The sequence below is a fragment of the Pangasianodon hypophthalmus genome, chromosome 2, assembly GCF_027358585.1.
Source record: "Pangasianodon hypophthalmus isolate fPanHyp1 chromosome 2, fPanHyp1.pri, whole genome shotgun sequence".
Classification (NCBI taxonomy): domain Eukaryota; kingdom Metazoa; phylum Chordata; class Actinopteri; order Siluriformes; family Pangasiidae; genus Pangasianodon; species Pangasianodon hypophthalmus.
In genome coordinates this window covers 3,487,852-3,502,745 of record NC_069711.1, presented here as the reverse complement: position 1 = coordinate 3,502,745, position 14,894 = coordinate 3,487,852, and the positions used below count along the sequence as shown (strand labels likewise).

The window sequence follows — 14,894 nt, the reverse complement described above, 5'->3', positions numbered from 1 at the left end:
AGCTGAGATTCGTTCAGCAAATCAGTTGAGTCAGTGAATCTTTCAGTCATGGCCAAGATTCGTTCAACGAATCAGTTGAGTCAATAAATCTTTCCGTCAGGCCTGAGATTTGTTCAACAAATCAAGTGAATCAGTGAATCTTTCAGTCACGGCTGAGATTCATTCAACGAATCAGTTGAGTTAGTGAATCTTTCAATCATAGCTGAGATTCTTCAACAAATCAATTGAATCAGTGAATCTTTCAGTCATGGCTGAGATTCGTTCAACGAATCTGTTGAGTCAGTGAATCTTTCTGTCACGGCTGAGATTCATTCAGCAAATCAGTTGAGTCAGTGAATCTTTCAGTCATCTTTCAGTCAGTCATTCTGCGAATCAGTTGAGTCAGTGAGTTTAATTAATGGTGGAGATTCTTTTACTGTTTTAATACACGAAATTATAATGTTTCGCCAGATGTGAAAATAATTCTAAATAATTTGAACATGTTCCAAACATGTTATAAAACAAAACAAACTATTATTAGACATTTCACTCAAACTCTACTCTAACTTTAGACAGCAGCGTGATCAGGCTGCACATCATACAACTGAATGAATCAGTGAACAAATCCGAATCATCATTTAACTGAACGAACAAATGAGTCGAGTCACTGAAAAGACAAAAATATTTCCTCTAATCTGGCTCTCTGTATAGATTTTACATCCATTATGTTATGTATTTCTTCTTGCATGATGGATAGAGCTATTAAAAGTGACGTAATGAGGCCCTCGCACATCGCCTCACTAGAAATTTTTTATTTGGGAGTTTTTATGGTTGCATATTGAACATCAATAGAGTGGACTTCATATTGATCCCAAGATAGAAACAAGCTTTTTTTTTTTTTTTTTTTTAGATTTCTCCTTTTTTTTCTGCACACGTGCAGAGATAGAAAACAAAACCACTTGCTTGAATAACTCTGGTATTGGGTTAAAGTTTAGGCATCTTTAATACAACATAATATACTGTAGTATGCGTTTTGTTTTTTTAATGTGAGTAATGTGAGAACTGAAAAAATCAAGTAATGATCAGATTTTTTAGTTTACAGAGAGAGAGAGAGAGAGAGAGAGAGAGAGAGAATGCTGTGTGACCACATGGACAACACTGATTCATTTTAAACAGTATTTCTGTCTATTCAAACACACACTCACACCATCCAAATGGACACACACACACACACACATACACACACAGTAGAGAACAAAGAGAACCAGACACAATGGGGATGAGCCGGAGACCAATCTACATAAACACAGAGAGAAACAGAGAGAAAAAGAGAGAGACTGTGTGTGTGTGTGTGTGTGTGAGAGAGAGAGAGAGAGAGAGAGAGAGAAAGAGACAGGCATATAACTGAGGAAGAAAGCAAAGGCATCAAAAGAAGCTTCTGAAAGATACAAAGAGGTGAAAAGCAGGAGAGAAACTGAAAGCAGAAGAAACAGACGAGAGAAGGAAAGGAGGGAAAAACTGAACAGATGAGTGAGGAAAAACAAAACAGTGGACTCACCAGCCGAGCGTCAGCATGGACTCGTTCCAGTGGACAGCGTCCAGCACACATCAACACCTCTGTGGGGGAGAGGGAGAGAGAGAGAGAGAGAGAGAGAGAGAGAGAGAGATGCTGATATTTCACTCTGCCTGGTGTGTGTGTGTGTGTGTGTGTGTTCACTGAAGCAGTAAGTCTCATAAAAGACAAAATGTTAACTTTTTTAGTGTGTAGGGGGGTCAGGGGGCCAGGGGGGTTTGTTAATCAACACACAAGGGCAGTGTGTGTGTGTGTGTGTGTGTGTGTGTGTGTGTGTGTGTGTGTGTAATGTGCAAAAAATATATGTCTCTTTTTGAGATTATATGATGCTCCTCTTAATGTATAAACAATTTTTATGTTTTATTGTTTCTTTAAACAATTGAAAGCAGCAAAGAGGCCACACCTCCTTCTCTTAATCTGACAGGACATGCACAGAGGCCACGCCTCCTTCTCTTAAACTGACAGGACATGCACAGAGGCCACACCTCCTTCTCTTAAACTGACAGGACATGCACAGAGGCCACGCCTCCTTCTCTTAAACCGACAGGATATGCACAGAGGCCACGCCTCCTTCTTTTGAACTGACAGGACTTGCACAGAGGCCACGCCTCCTTCTCTTAAACTGAGAGAACACTCACAGAGGCCACGCCTCCTTCTCTTGAACTGACAGATCATGCACAGAGGCCACGCCTCCTTTCTTGAACTGACAGAACTTGCAAAGAGGCCATGCCTCCTTCTCTTGAACTGACAGAACTTGCAAAGAGGCCACACCCTTTTCTCTTAAAACGACAGAACATACACAGAGGCCACGCCTCCTTCACCAGTGAACTAAAAACACTTACAGTTTTGGCATCGAAGGGGTTAAAATTCCTGTGATTGTTTGAGACACTGTTGCCAGTGACAATAAGTATGTGTGTGTGTGTGTGTGTGTGTGTGTGTGTGTGTGTGTAAGTGTGTTCTCAGTGAGTGAGACCTTTGCTTGCTCATTAGCTAGAAGTACAACTGAAATCCTTGGCTGACCTTGTTTCTTTCTTTCTCTCTCTCTCTCTCACACACACACACACACGCCTGTCATTCATTCACTTATAAATTCTTTGATTCTCTCAACTGCTACTACTCATTTAAACATAATGTGAGAAAATAATGTGTTAATACATACACACACACACACACACACACACACTGTAATACATTCAAACTACAGCTGTAACAGCTTTAAACTAACCAACGCTCAGACACAGAGACCTGAGACCAGACACTGAGCATGAGGATCAGAACCAGCACTGCTTTCTCCCCATGTCTGTACGGGTTTCTTCCGGGTTCTCCAGTTTCCTCCCACATCCCAAAAACATTCCAGTAGGTGACTTGGCTAGACTAAACTGCCTGTAGGATGTGAAAGTGTGTGTGCACGGTGCCCTGATAGGACAATCCCTCAGTCAGCACCCTCCGTGCTTCCTAGCTCCTCATGTAAAAGGAAAAAAAAGACTGTATTTTGTATGTAATTCAGTAATAAAATGAATTTGTTCACACAGTAACCCATTTGAATATAAAATTAGTGTTGATATGAACACACACCCAAGGCAAAGATAACATAAAAGCATAAAGTAATAGGATTTGCACATAAAACACAAATTAATTGTCAAGCCTTTCATCAAAAGTGCTGTCTATTCATGACGGAACTTTTTTAATGTTCAATTTAACTGTATTTATTATGACATGATTATTATGACAATTTTTTTTTAATTAGAGTGTAACTTTTTAAAAATCAGATTAAAGGCATATGAAGAAGAAGAGTAATAAAATATATAATAATATATAATATAAAAACAAAATTTTATTAAATTAAATATATATAAAATAATAAAATAAAATAATAATATGAATAGATATCACAAATAAAATGATCAAATAAAATCAATAAACTACCTTCCATGTTACTCTCTCCATTCTTTTACAACCTCTAGCTAAGTTTAAGGGAACATGGTACCATTTTCAGTGTGTGTGTGTGTGTGTGTGTGTGTGTGTGTCTGTGTGTGAGACATACAGAAATATTTGTGCAGTTATTCTCAGTGAACAGAGCTGCTAGCTGTCAATCAGAGAGCCTCGAGGAACACAGGACTCTTTGGGTAAGGATCACATGGCAGCTCTGACACGTCTGGAAATGTGGAAAGAAACGTATTTTGGCAGAGTAAACAGGTTTGTTTTAAGAACTGCGAAAAACACCGGCGAGCATGTGGAACATTCACACAGAGGTGAACTTCACTCAGCACAGCTCACCCACTGTCTCAAAAAACACTCCCGTGTCTCACACATCAGATTTATGAGATGTACAGAGAAGGGAAATCAGTCAGTAATTGTAAAAATGTAAAAAAAAAAAAAATAGAATATGGTATACCATAGAAAAGAACTGTAATGTGTTATCTTTAAATATAATCTACTTAGATCACATAATCCAGATTACACATAGCCCGTGTAGCTACCTGACACTGGGAATCTTAATAACAAATCTTAAAACGATTTCAGATTTTCTCATAGCATCATACTTTATCTTATCCTGCAACCAAACAGCCCTGAGGCACTACAAAGGTAAAAAAAAACAACAGGAGGAAGTCTTTCCCCTTCAGACAGAGAGGAGAGAGAATGACAGAAGCGATGGTCTGCTCTCAAGCTGGAAAAGACATGAGCATGAAAGATGTAGCGAGACAAGGGACGATCATCCTACAAACTCCTGTGTTCATGTTTCATCATCGATTTTTCCTCCAAGCTATTGAAAAGCTGACTAAAACAACTACATGGTAAGAGTGTAACATAATGCCAATGTCTGATTCTGTATCTGTTTAGGTCTGTTTATATTAACCCAGTTATTATTTTTTTTATTTAGATCTACCTGCAACACTTTCTAACAAATTTAGTTGGTTCTATTTCCCAAAATCTAGACAAACTAGTAGCTCAATTTAAGCCATTGCAAACTTGACCAGGCAGTTACTAAGGATGAATGAACAAATGCTGTAAATGCATCGCTGTATAAGCATCATTCATGTTAGTGAATATGGTGTTCCTTTGTCCTAAGAGCTTCATATCTGACTGCATGTATATATATATATATATATATACACTATATTACCAAAAGTATTTGGTCACCCATCCAAATGATCAGAATCAGGTGTCCTAATCACTTGGCCTGGCCACAGGTGTATAAAGTCAAGCACTTAGGCATGCAGACTGTTTTTACAAACATTTGTGAAAGAATGGGCCGCTCTCAGGAGCTCAGTGAATTCCAGCGTGGAACTGTCATAGGATGCCACTTGTGCAACAAATCCAGTCGTGAAATTTCCTCGCTCCCAAATATTCCACAGTCAACTGTCAGCTTTATCATAACAAAATGGAAGAGTTTGGGAACAACAGCAACTCAGCCACGAAGTGGTAGGCCACGTAAACTGACGGAGAGGGGTCAGCGGATGCTGAAGCGCATAGTGCAAAGAGGTCGTCGACTTTCTTCACAGTCAATTGCTACAGAGCTCCAAACTTCATGTGACCTTCAGATTAGCCCAAGTACAGTACGCAGAGAGCTTCATGGAATGGGTTTCCATGGCCGAGCAGCTGCATCCAAGCCACACATCACCAAGTGCAATGCAAAGCGTCGGATGCAGTGGTGTAAAGCACGCCGCCACTGGACTCTAGAGCAGTGGAGACGCGTTCTCTGGAGTGATGAATCACGCTTTTCCATCTGGCAATCTGATGGACGAGTCTGGGTTTGGAGGTTGCCAGGAGAACGGTACATTTCGGACTGCATTGTGCCGAGTGTGAAATTTGGTGGAGGAGGAATTATGGTGTGGGGTTGTTTTTCAGGAGTTGGGCTTGGCCCCTTAGTTCCAGTGAAAGGAACTTTGAATGCTTCAGGATACCAAAACATTTTGGACAATTCCACAGTTTGGAGCGGGCCCCTTCCTCTTCCAACATGACTGTGCACCAGTGCACAAAGCAAGGTCCATAAAGACATGGATGACAGAGTCTGCTGTGGATGAACTTGACTGCCCTGCACAGAGTCCTGACCTGAACCCGATAGAACACCTTTGGGATGAATTAGAGCAGAGACTGAGAGCCAGGTCTTCTCGACCAACATCAGTGTGTGACCTCACCAATGCGCTTTTGGAACAATGGTCAAAAATTCCTATAAACACACTCCTCAACCTTGTGGACAGCCTTCCCAGAAGAGTTGAAGCTGTAATAGCTGCAAAAGGTGGACCGACATCATATTGAACCCTATGGGTTAGGAATGGGATGGCACTTAAGTTCATATGTGAGCCAAGGCAGGTGACCAAATACTTTTGGTAATATAGTATATATATATATATATATATATATATATATATATATATATACACACACTAAGGACCACTAAGGAGGCATTTACCCTGCCATATAGCATAACTATATATTCATAATGCCAGAAATGGTACTGAATGCTGTCTTCCACTGGCCTCCTTCCTGATCTTGATCTAAGACTGAGGGCATGGTGAGGCATGGTGAGCAGCAACGCAGACCAGGTTTGTAGACAAAAATAGAGATAACTAATAAGACTCGCAATGTTAATAAAGGAACGTCAACTCAAAGCTATAAAAATCCACTCACTGGGACAGTAGAGAGGAGTCTATTGCCTATAGAGTCTATAGGACTATAGTCTATAGTTAGCTCCATATGGTTAACATGTGGTCCAACATGTGTAAGAGGTGAGAAGACTAATTCATTAAGTTGGATCAAATTAAATCCACCAAGATTAGAATCCATTAAGTTTCGATTAATAATTTCCCATGTTTGTGGATGCATGTCTCAAAATGGATAATTTTAGGCATAAAAATGGACATCAGCTGCCCATATTTTTGCCTTTTACAACCAAAGACAGAACACAACAAAGTTTTGACAGCGTCAGGCATTCTGGACCAAAATCTCTGAATGTGTCACTGCTACACAGAGCTAATGAGAGCATTTCTCCAGTGCAGCGTGTGGGACTCTAATTTTGGCAGTAAGATTGTTTTACACTGATTAGCATAAATAGATTGCTAGTGGTCCCACAACAATACAGTTTATAATGAGCTGCCACAATTATGCCAAGGGCTTAGTTTGATTTGCAAAACATTTTTGGCACATAACCAGACTCATCAAACCGTTTCTGAACATTTCTTGGGGCGGACATCCTAATTTAGGATTCTTTAACCCCGCCCCTTTTTTGGATAAAACTACATTTTCAGTATTTTCTGCACCTGATTTCAGAAAAATGTGACTTTGACTTTGAGAATGTGTTAGCTTGCTAAGTATGGAGCAGTGCTTAACCAAATGACCAAATATGGTCTAATATTGCGTGTTGCACTCAAATAGTGTTTCCAAGAAGATTTCACATTTGTCTCGCAAGCCAGACCTCCAGAGAGTCTGGTATATTTGCTGGTATGTTTCATTAATAAACATGGCCAAGAGCCGCCTACTTTGACAGGAAGAGGCAACTTAACAGATGTAGCAGATGATCAACCTCAGACCTTTTCCTGCTGACTGTTGGCAAACATGAAGAATAACTTGTTCTCTCACCACTAAGTACTTCTTACACAACTCTTGAAGGATGAAATGTCTCCAGTGAATGCATCTTGCTCGGAAAGGCTCAGCGTTCAAAATTTTCCTGCTTGAAACCAGCACACAGAAGTGTGTGTACACGGAAGACCCGAGGGGCCAATCAGGTTTCAACCTTCAACATTCTGAAGGTTGTGTCCAGAAAAGTGTACAAAATATATCAGATGTGCCACATCCTTTGGGTGGAGCTTATTGTAGCTTTCAATACTTTGGAAGTCGAAATTTTTCTACGGTTGTGATGTAACGTTGATGTTTCTCAATATAAGTTCAGTTAGTGGCTTAAGTAAACTTACATCGTCATTTTAGCCATATAGAACCTTAGCATAGTATTTAAGCAACCATTGTTTCAGGAAAATGTTGACATTCTTCTTGGGTATGCTGTATTTCCAGTGTCACTAGCCATATAAAAGACTTTACTAGCTAGTTAGTAAATTAGTGGGTATCTAGCTAGCAATGTGAATGAACATTTCTTATCCTAGCTAGTTAGCTGCCAGCATTTTTACTTACCACAAAAATGAAACAAACCCACACAATAACTAAATATAATTAGTTAGCATTTTTGTACATTTCTTCTCTTCAGTCTTTTTCATTGCCTCAAACATTGTAAGCTAACTAGCTAGCTAGCAAACCTCTTATCCTAGCAAGTAGCTAGTTAGCTCCATTTTTTTAACTTGAGCTACAAAAAGAATGGAAAAAACAAAAGGACTAAATAGAAGGAGTTCATTTTAAGAAATATTTCTCCTCTTCAGCCTTTAGTCACAAAAAGTGGGCAAGATGTACACCGGAAACCAAAATAAAGATAAATTTAACTGTTATTGCCTGGTTTTAGCAGGCATAAGTAAGAAGTAACTGTATGTGTCTGAGACATAAACTGTTCTGTCATCCAAAGTAAAAATATTGCACATACTGCTTCTATAATAAATTGAATCTCAGTGTGAAATCAAGGTTCCAGTTTCACTAAAAGCCATGCCCCAGTGTCACTTAGTCCATGTCCGAGCAACAGAATGAGATGCCAGTCTTCATCTGAAAATGCCTGACAGGGAGAAAAACATGAGCGAGATGGCCAGGCTGACCCAGCAGGCAGCATAAACATGATGGCAATTACACGCTTACATCCCTCAGCATGCATCATTAAAATACGACATAGATGCAGTGAAGCGCAGGACAGGAGCAGTCTGGCATTATGGCATTTCGCTAACCTTTCCAGCCCTAAGTCACGGCATAATTCATCTTCCTCAGGAACGGTCGACGACACGCTTCAGACCTAGCATCTCAGAGACGCGTGGGTGGCGAGGGTGAAGGGCGATGGGTGTAACTTTATAGCAAATGAGAGAGATTTACAGGCACATTCTAGCAAAATAGCTTGATATGAGTACGTATAATTACTTTGTAAATTAAAATAAAAGTTGGAGTGTTTCCTTACCACTTTGTATTACTGCTTGTTAACCACATGCTGTTCTTTTAAACCAAATTCGGTGATGACTTACAGCCACACCACTCCTTGAGGGTATTACGATTTGTCTTGTTTACGTTCTTGCTGTCTTTTCGTATTGCTCACAAGAGTTCACAATAGGGAAACAGTGAGGTAACCAACCACGATGAGGAAACCAACCATATCTTTTGCATGGAACTGTGGATAGTGTGTATGTTTTGGAATCATTTAAGGTACAAAGTTGGACTCTAATTAAGGTACAAAGTTGGACTCTAATTACCATTTAAAGGTATCCTACATACACCTTTCTAGGTAAAAGATACAGTCTGTTGTTCTTCTTCTTCTTCTTTCAGCTGCTCCTTTTAGGGATCGTCACAGCTGATCATTGGTCCGCATATTTGATTTGGTACAGTTTTTACACCAGATACCCTTCTTGTCACAGCGCTCCCTAATTTTATCTGGGCTTGGGGGTGCACCGTGGCTGGGGTCAGCTCCCTGGCTGGGAATCGAACCCAGACCGTGGCAGTTAGCGCGCCAAGGACTAACCACTAGTCCTCCATGGACCCAGGTAAAAGATACAGTCTACATGTTAAAAAAAAGGTGTATGCTATAGGGTACCACCTCAGTGGCAAAGAAAAGTACTGTTTAGTGTCTTTTTTGGTCTTTTTTCAAGCCTGACATATTAAAAATGTCTCAGCTGATTGACTACCAGTGAGGATATAGTAAGGTGCATTGGGTAGTATTTAGGCTCTAGTGGTTACAAGTTGGTACAGCAAGCAGCGTTGCCATCTCACAGCTTCAGGGTCTAGTGGTTCCAATCCTGAGCTGTCTGTGTATGAGTTTTTACCAAGTTCTCCAATTTCGTCCCACCTCCTAAAACTTGCCAATTGGTGGATTGGCTACACTAAATTGCCCAAAGGCGGGAATGTGTGCCTGCATGGAGTCCTGTGATGGTCTGGTGTCTGATTTGATTATAGGTTCTGGATCCACTAAAGTGGTTACTGAAGATTAATCATTGATGAATTTCCAAGGTTCAAAGGTGACCTACGACTCTATAATGATTTGTTTACTTCTCAATGTACATGAAGCCCCGCCTCCCAGAATCAACTGTGGCTGATGGAGCTAACTTTATCATCTTATTCTAATTGGTGTGTAAATTATAAACACACAAAATACTGACACATGTGCTTTGTAATGGACTGGCATCCCATCCAAGTGTGTATTCCCATCTCACACCCAGTATTCCCGGGATCCACCCCAAACCCAATCAGGATAAAGCGCTTACTAAAAGTGAGTGAGTGAGAAGCGTGATAATGACACTTACTGAATGTTACTAGAAGGAGAGAAAATCATGTCATTATGTATAGGTGGTCCATATGAATTAGCACGGTCACCACATGGCATGCGTGTTCATTATAACTTGCTTTGATCATGTCGCTAAAAGGTTTTGGGTTCATTTGATAAAAGAAATACACACAAGCTTACACACACACACACACAACACATACACTACGAGGAGGAAGAGAGGATGTGCAAATTAATGTGCTACAATACACACAGATGGGCAGCTATGCCAAACCACGGAAACACACACACACACACACACACACACAGCTTCAACATATGCCATGGAAAAACTTGTCCATGTGTTTATTCATAAGGGTTTCCCCTTCACTCAATACTCACCCTGTTCCTCACACACCACCCCTCTCTCTCTCTCTCTACACACACACACATATACACAATTTACTGTAACAACATTTACTCAGCACTATCAGTCATACACACACGCCCTCTTTTCCATAGCTCTTCATACATAGGTAATCACTGTTACTATTACAGCTACACAGATTGACCCTGTGAAGGAGGCGTGGCTTTGAAGCTTGTCAGTCATAGTGATGTGGGCGTGGCCTCCGAGATAGAGTTAATGTTATGGACAGGTCAATTGTGCCCCTACTCACCCCTAGGCAGATTTGACCTTTTCCGAAACCAAAACACCATAAAAATTAATAAGCTTCTCCACTTCCTGACCACAGACCCTAAATGGGTCTCTCTCTCTCTCTCTCTCTCACACACACACACAAACACACACACACACACACACAGAGCGGCTACTGTGCTACTGACCGTAAAGTGATCAGTGAAGTTAGACAGATTGGCTCTGTAGCCATGACCACCAGTGTCTAAAATGGCTCCTTACTCCATATTAGCATCATTTTTGACCCCTTGCTACAGGAGACACTATGTTTATTCTCAGCTAAAGTAGCAATCAGACCAAAACAAATTCACCCAGCAGAAAAGTGGGGATGGGAATGCTCGCTTGCCTCATGATTCGATTCGTTTCCTATTCAGCGGGTTACAATTTGATTCTAAAATGATTTCTGATACATCTCCATTACTCGGGCTTATGTGTTGCTGTACAGCTTCGGTATAGCCATGTCTGTGAAGAAATGCCGGGATGGGATATTGCAGTAGGAGAAAACAAAAGTCTTAGTTTGCTACAACTGAGTAAGAGCATAGACCTTTAGCAAAAAAAAAGTTATGCTAGATTTAGTAATCCATATTAGTTTTGCCCTATCAGAGTTTGGTGCGTGTTGAAAGGTTCCCTGTTTTGCCATGACCATTTTTATTGCTAACACGAGCTCTGGGAGGAAACGTCTGATGTGATTTGTCATAGTGGTGGTGTTCAAAATCACGCATGTAATCATGGCATAACAGAGTTACAAATTGCAAAGCTCTTTTGTTCCCAAAGGTCAGCTTTAAAAAAAAAATAGAGTGTTGGTTTGACTTCTTGCTTTCTTTTATTTTGAAAGTAAACACAACTTCCAGAAGCTGTGTAGCGCTACATTAAAAAAGTTTAAAAGTCTGTTGAGAATTGTGCTTTGAATAATCAATTCTTAAGTTTCTTGAATCGATGCAGAATCTTTTAAGAAACTACCACTTGTCCTATGAAGCATCATATGAACGATTATTCCTCCCACCCCTACGCAAAAGCCATTTCACTGAAAGGGAAAGGACATGTGTTGGGAAATATGCGTACTTGCTTCTGGTACTTTTCATGTTGACTTTATCTAGGTGAATTTTTGCAAACCTCGGTCACGTGAGCCAATGGAAATGTCTTTGGTCGGAAGAAAATGGAGGACGTGCTATTTAGCGCCTCACACCAGACTTTTCCCTTACTTTATTTTTTTACTTTTGCTTGTCACACCGGGAAAAAAAAAATCTGAAACAAACCTGAAAAACCAACAAGAATCAACATATTGTTGAATCGTGCAACTTGACGGCACCATGTGATCATTTACCCTGCATTCACACTTGCAAGCGACAGTCGTTTTTATTGGTTCAGATAAGAAATGATAGTAGCTATACTACGTAGCTTCTAAAGCTATCTAGTTAAACACTCATAAACTAATGCACTAATCTGTGTAAAAATTGGTTGTTTGACTTGCGTTACATGCTTCATAGACCACATGCGCCATAGTATTAGTCCGAGGAATCATTCGAGCCAATTGTTCGGGTTTAGTCTCTTTTAAATTAAATACTTAATTTGCATAAAATTGAGGAAATCTTTATTTAAATGTCGCTTGTCGTGCTGCTGCTTTGTCAGTTGCTGCTGTTTCTGAAATCACAGCTCCGTATCGTGCATGTACATAGAAATTAAATGATCACTTGTTGGCTGGATCTGAGTGATCAAGAGAAACTATTGCTGTAAAAAAATTTAGAAAACAGTGAATATGATTTTGTTAAATAAATTACTGTAAAGTGAGCCAGAACTTCTTGTATTAGATCTCCTACAATGCTGCACATTTAAAAGCTAAATATAGCAATATAGCAATATGTTAGCAGTCTACGCAGCCAAATTCAGCCCTGAGTGGATGATGATGATGATGATGGTTTGAAGGTGCTTTCCAGCGGACGCTGAATTAATGATCTGTAAACACGGCCTGGCTATGGAACTGATTAATGATGAATATACATGGCCTGCACCCAGAGAGGTATAAATGTACCAGCCAGCTTCCCTAATAGATCTGGGATTGATTTGTCCCTTACCCACCATTACCACCAAAACATTAGTCATGCTCTCAAATCCTTCACACACACTTTTCCCTAAAAAAAAAAGAAAGAAAATGTGTTAGTTTTGCATTCCCTTCTAAGCGATGATGTACGACGTTACAGTAAGAGGCAGTGTTGGGGGAAAAAAATTCATGGTTCATGACTGCATTGAGAACAGACCTCCACTGGAATTTCTACAAGAAAATACTGTGCTTCGTAGTTAGATACAGCAGTCTGTGTGGAATTCTGGGAAAATATTTACAGTATTAGCAGATTATACTGTGTCTATATAGCTACTGCTGTATACACTGCTATGATTATATTGTAATAATACAGTAAAACATACCCAATTTGTATTATTTCTAATATTTTGTCATCCTAATAAGCATAGCTTCAACAATTTCAGTGAGTGCAGCAAGTTTAAAACAGAAGTAAAGCTAGAAACTAAGAAGCCAGACCAATATTTTGTTCATATAACGTTTTTTTTCCTGTATTTTTTTCTGTGGTGACCTGCTGATCCTGTCACCGTGTAATGTACGGCTCATGAAGGCAGGCGCGTAAAAACTCAGCATGGTATTTATTACAGCTAATCCGAAAATCATTGTCAGAGTTCATTGAGGGGGTCAGAACCCAAGCAGACAGCAACAAACCAGATTAATCCCTAATCAACACACAAACAAAAGGCGAGAACCAGAAACCAGGCTCAGCACATAAGAAAAACAGCATGGTAAGACTTCGCGAGGAGGAACACAAACCACAAGCTATAAATAACCAAACTAATCAAGGAGTGAACTCAGGACAGGTGCACACATTAGGGGAATTAACCAATGAGAAGACAGGGCAGACACAAGATAAAAATAAATGGCCGTGACATAAACAAAACCCATGACATGAACTCATAACAAATAGGAAATGTTACATGGTTGAGTGGGGGAATACGCGAACCCATTGTTCTCATTGTACCATCTGTTATTGTGTAATATTTTATTTAAATTATTTCTTATTGTTTAAAGGTGCAGTAGGTAAGATTTGTTTAACAAAAAAAAAGGTCTCTAACAGTTAAATGGGTGGAGAGTGGAGATTTTTTCCCCTCATTGAGCCCGCCCTCATTTTCACCCACATACACAAAGCTCCGCCCTCCAAACTTATAGTGGTTCAACTAGATTTAGCATGCTAACTAGAGTTACCATTAACAAGGACTTTCATGACATCACTTCCAAGTGCATTCAGACATTCAAGATGTGAAGAGGCGTTAGGGGCGTGTCTATAAGATGACTGACAAGAGGCAAATCCAAATACAAACAAACATTCGGGACCTGAAGGCAGGTTTCCGAACTGGGTTTTGTTTTCAGCTACGTAATACACTTGCTCTGAGATAACGGCTTAAACTAAATTTGTACTAGTAAGAAATAAAAAATATTGACGATTACGTGATTAACTGAACATCTTATATTTGTTGTCATGTGAAGTAAAACATATTTTACTATATTCTTTACTTTTTTTAGACAACCTCAGACCAATCCTCCAATCCTATGGTCCGACGTTTCTTCACTTCCCCGCTCACAACTTTAGTTCCTACCTGCAATTAGTTCCCATTTAGTGTGAAAGAAAACATACATTGTTGTTGTTGTTGCTTTTGGTCCCGTTATGGGTCGCCACAGCGGATCATCGGTATCATCCGCATATTTGATTTGGCAGGGTTTTTACGTCCTTCCTGACGCAACACTCCCCAACTTTATCCGGGCCTGGGACCGGCGCTGGGAGCGCACTGTCACGTACAACCACAGTAGCTGGGGTCGGTTCCCTGGCCGAGACTTGAAAACGGTGAAAGCGCTGTGGCCTAGCCACTAGTCCTCCAGGGACCCAGTGTGGAAAAAACATAACCATGGTTTATCTTGTCCTGTCATACACAAAGCTCTCCTTAAATGTCTATAAAAAGAAAAATAAAGCATGCAATGAAGTAGCTAGTTCCTCGTTGTTGCCTCTGATGAGTATACGTAGCTAGGACAGTTATCTCGCTTTGCTAATCTGCCAGGAAAGCTAGTACGATGCCTATAACATGACTTGTAACTCAAACATAAATACACTTTAAACAATAAAATTACAAGCGACAGGAGTGACATGCTAGCGTGAATGTAGAGTCAATCTCCATTAACTCAACTACTAAATGCTAAACCCTTTTGCTAACTCAGCAGCCTCCGAAGCTAACAAAGCCAACAAAGTTTACTGAATCTGAAC

The 14,894-nt window shown here is 40.1% G+C and overlaps 1 protein-coding gene across 1 annotated transcript in view; it reads right to left on the bottom strand.

Annotated features, from left to right (window-relative positions):
* Positions 1 to 14,894, bottom strand: part of sema5bb (sema domain, seven thrombospondin repeats (type 1 and type 1-like), transmembrane domain (TM) and short cytoplasmic domain, (semaphorin) 5Bb) — a 66,703-nt gene that overhangs the window by 45,927 nt on the left and 5,882 nt on the right. Inside the window, exon 2 of the mRNA XM_034298857.2 lies at positions 1,538 to 1,596. The gene's annotated coding sequence lies outside the window, so the exon portion shown is untranslated. The remainder of the gene's footprint in view (positions 1 to 1,537; positions 1,597 to 14,894) is intronic.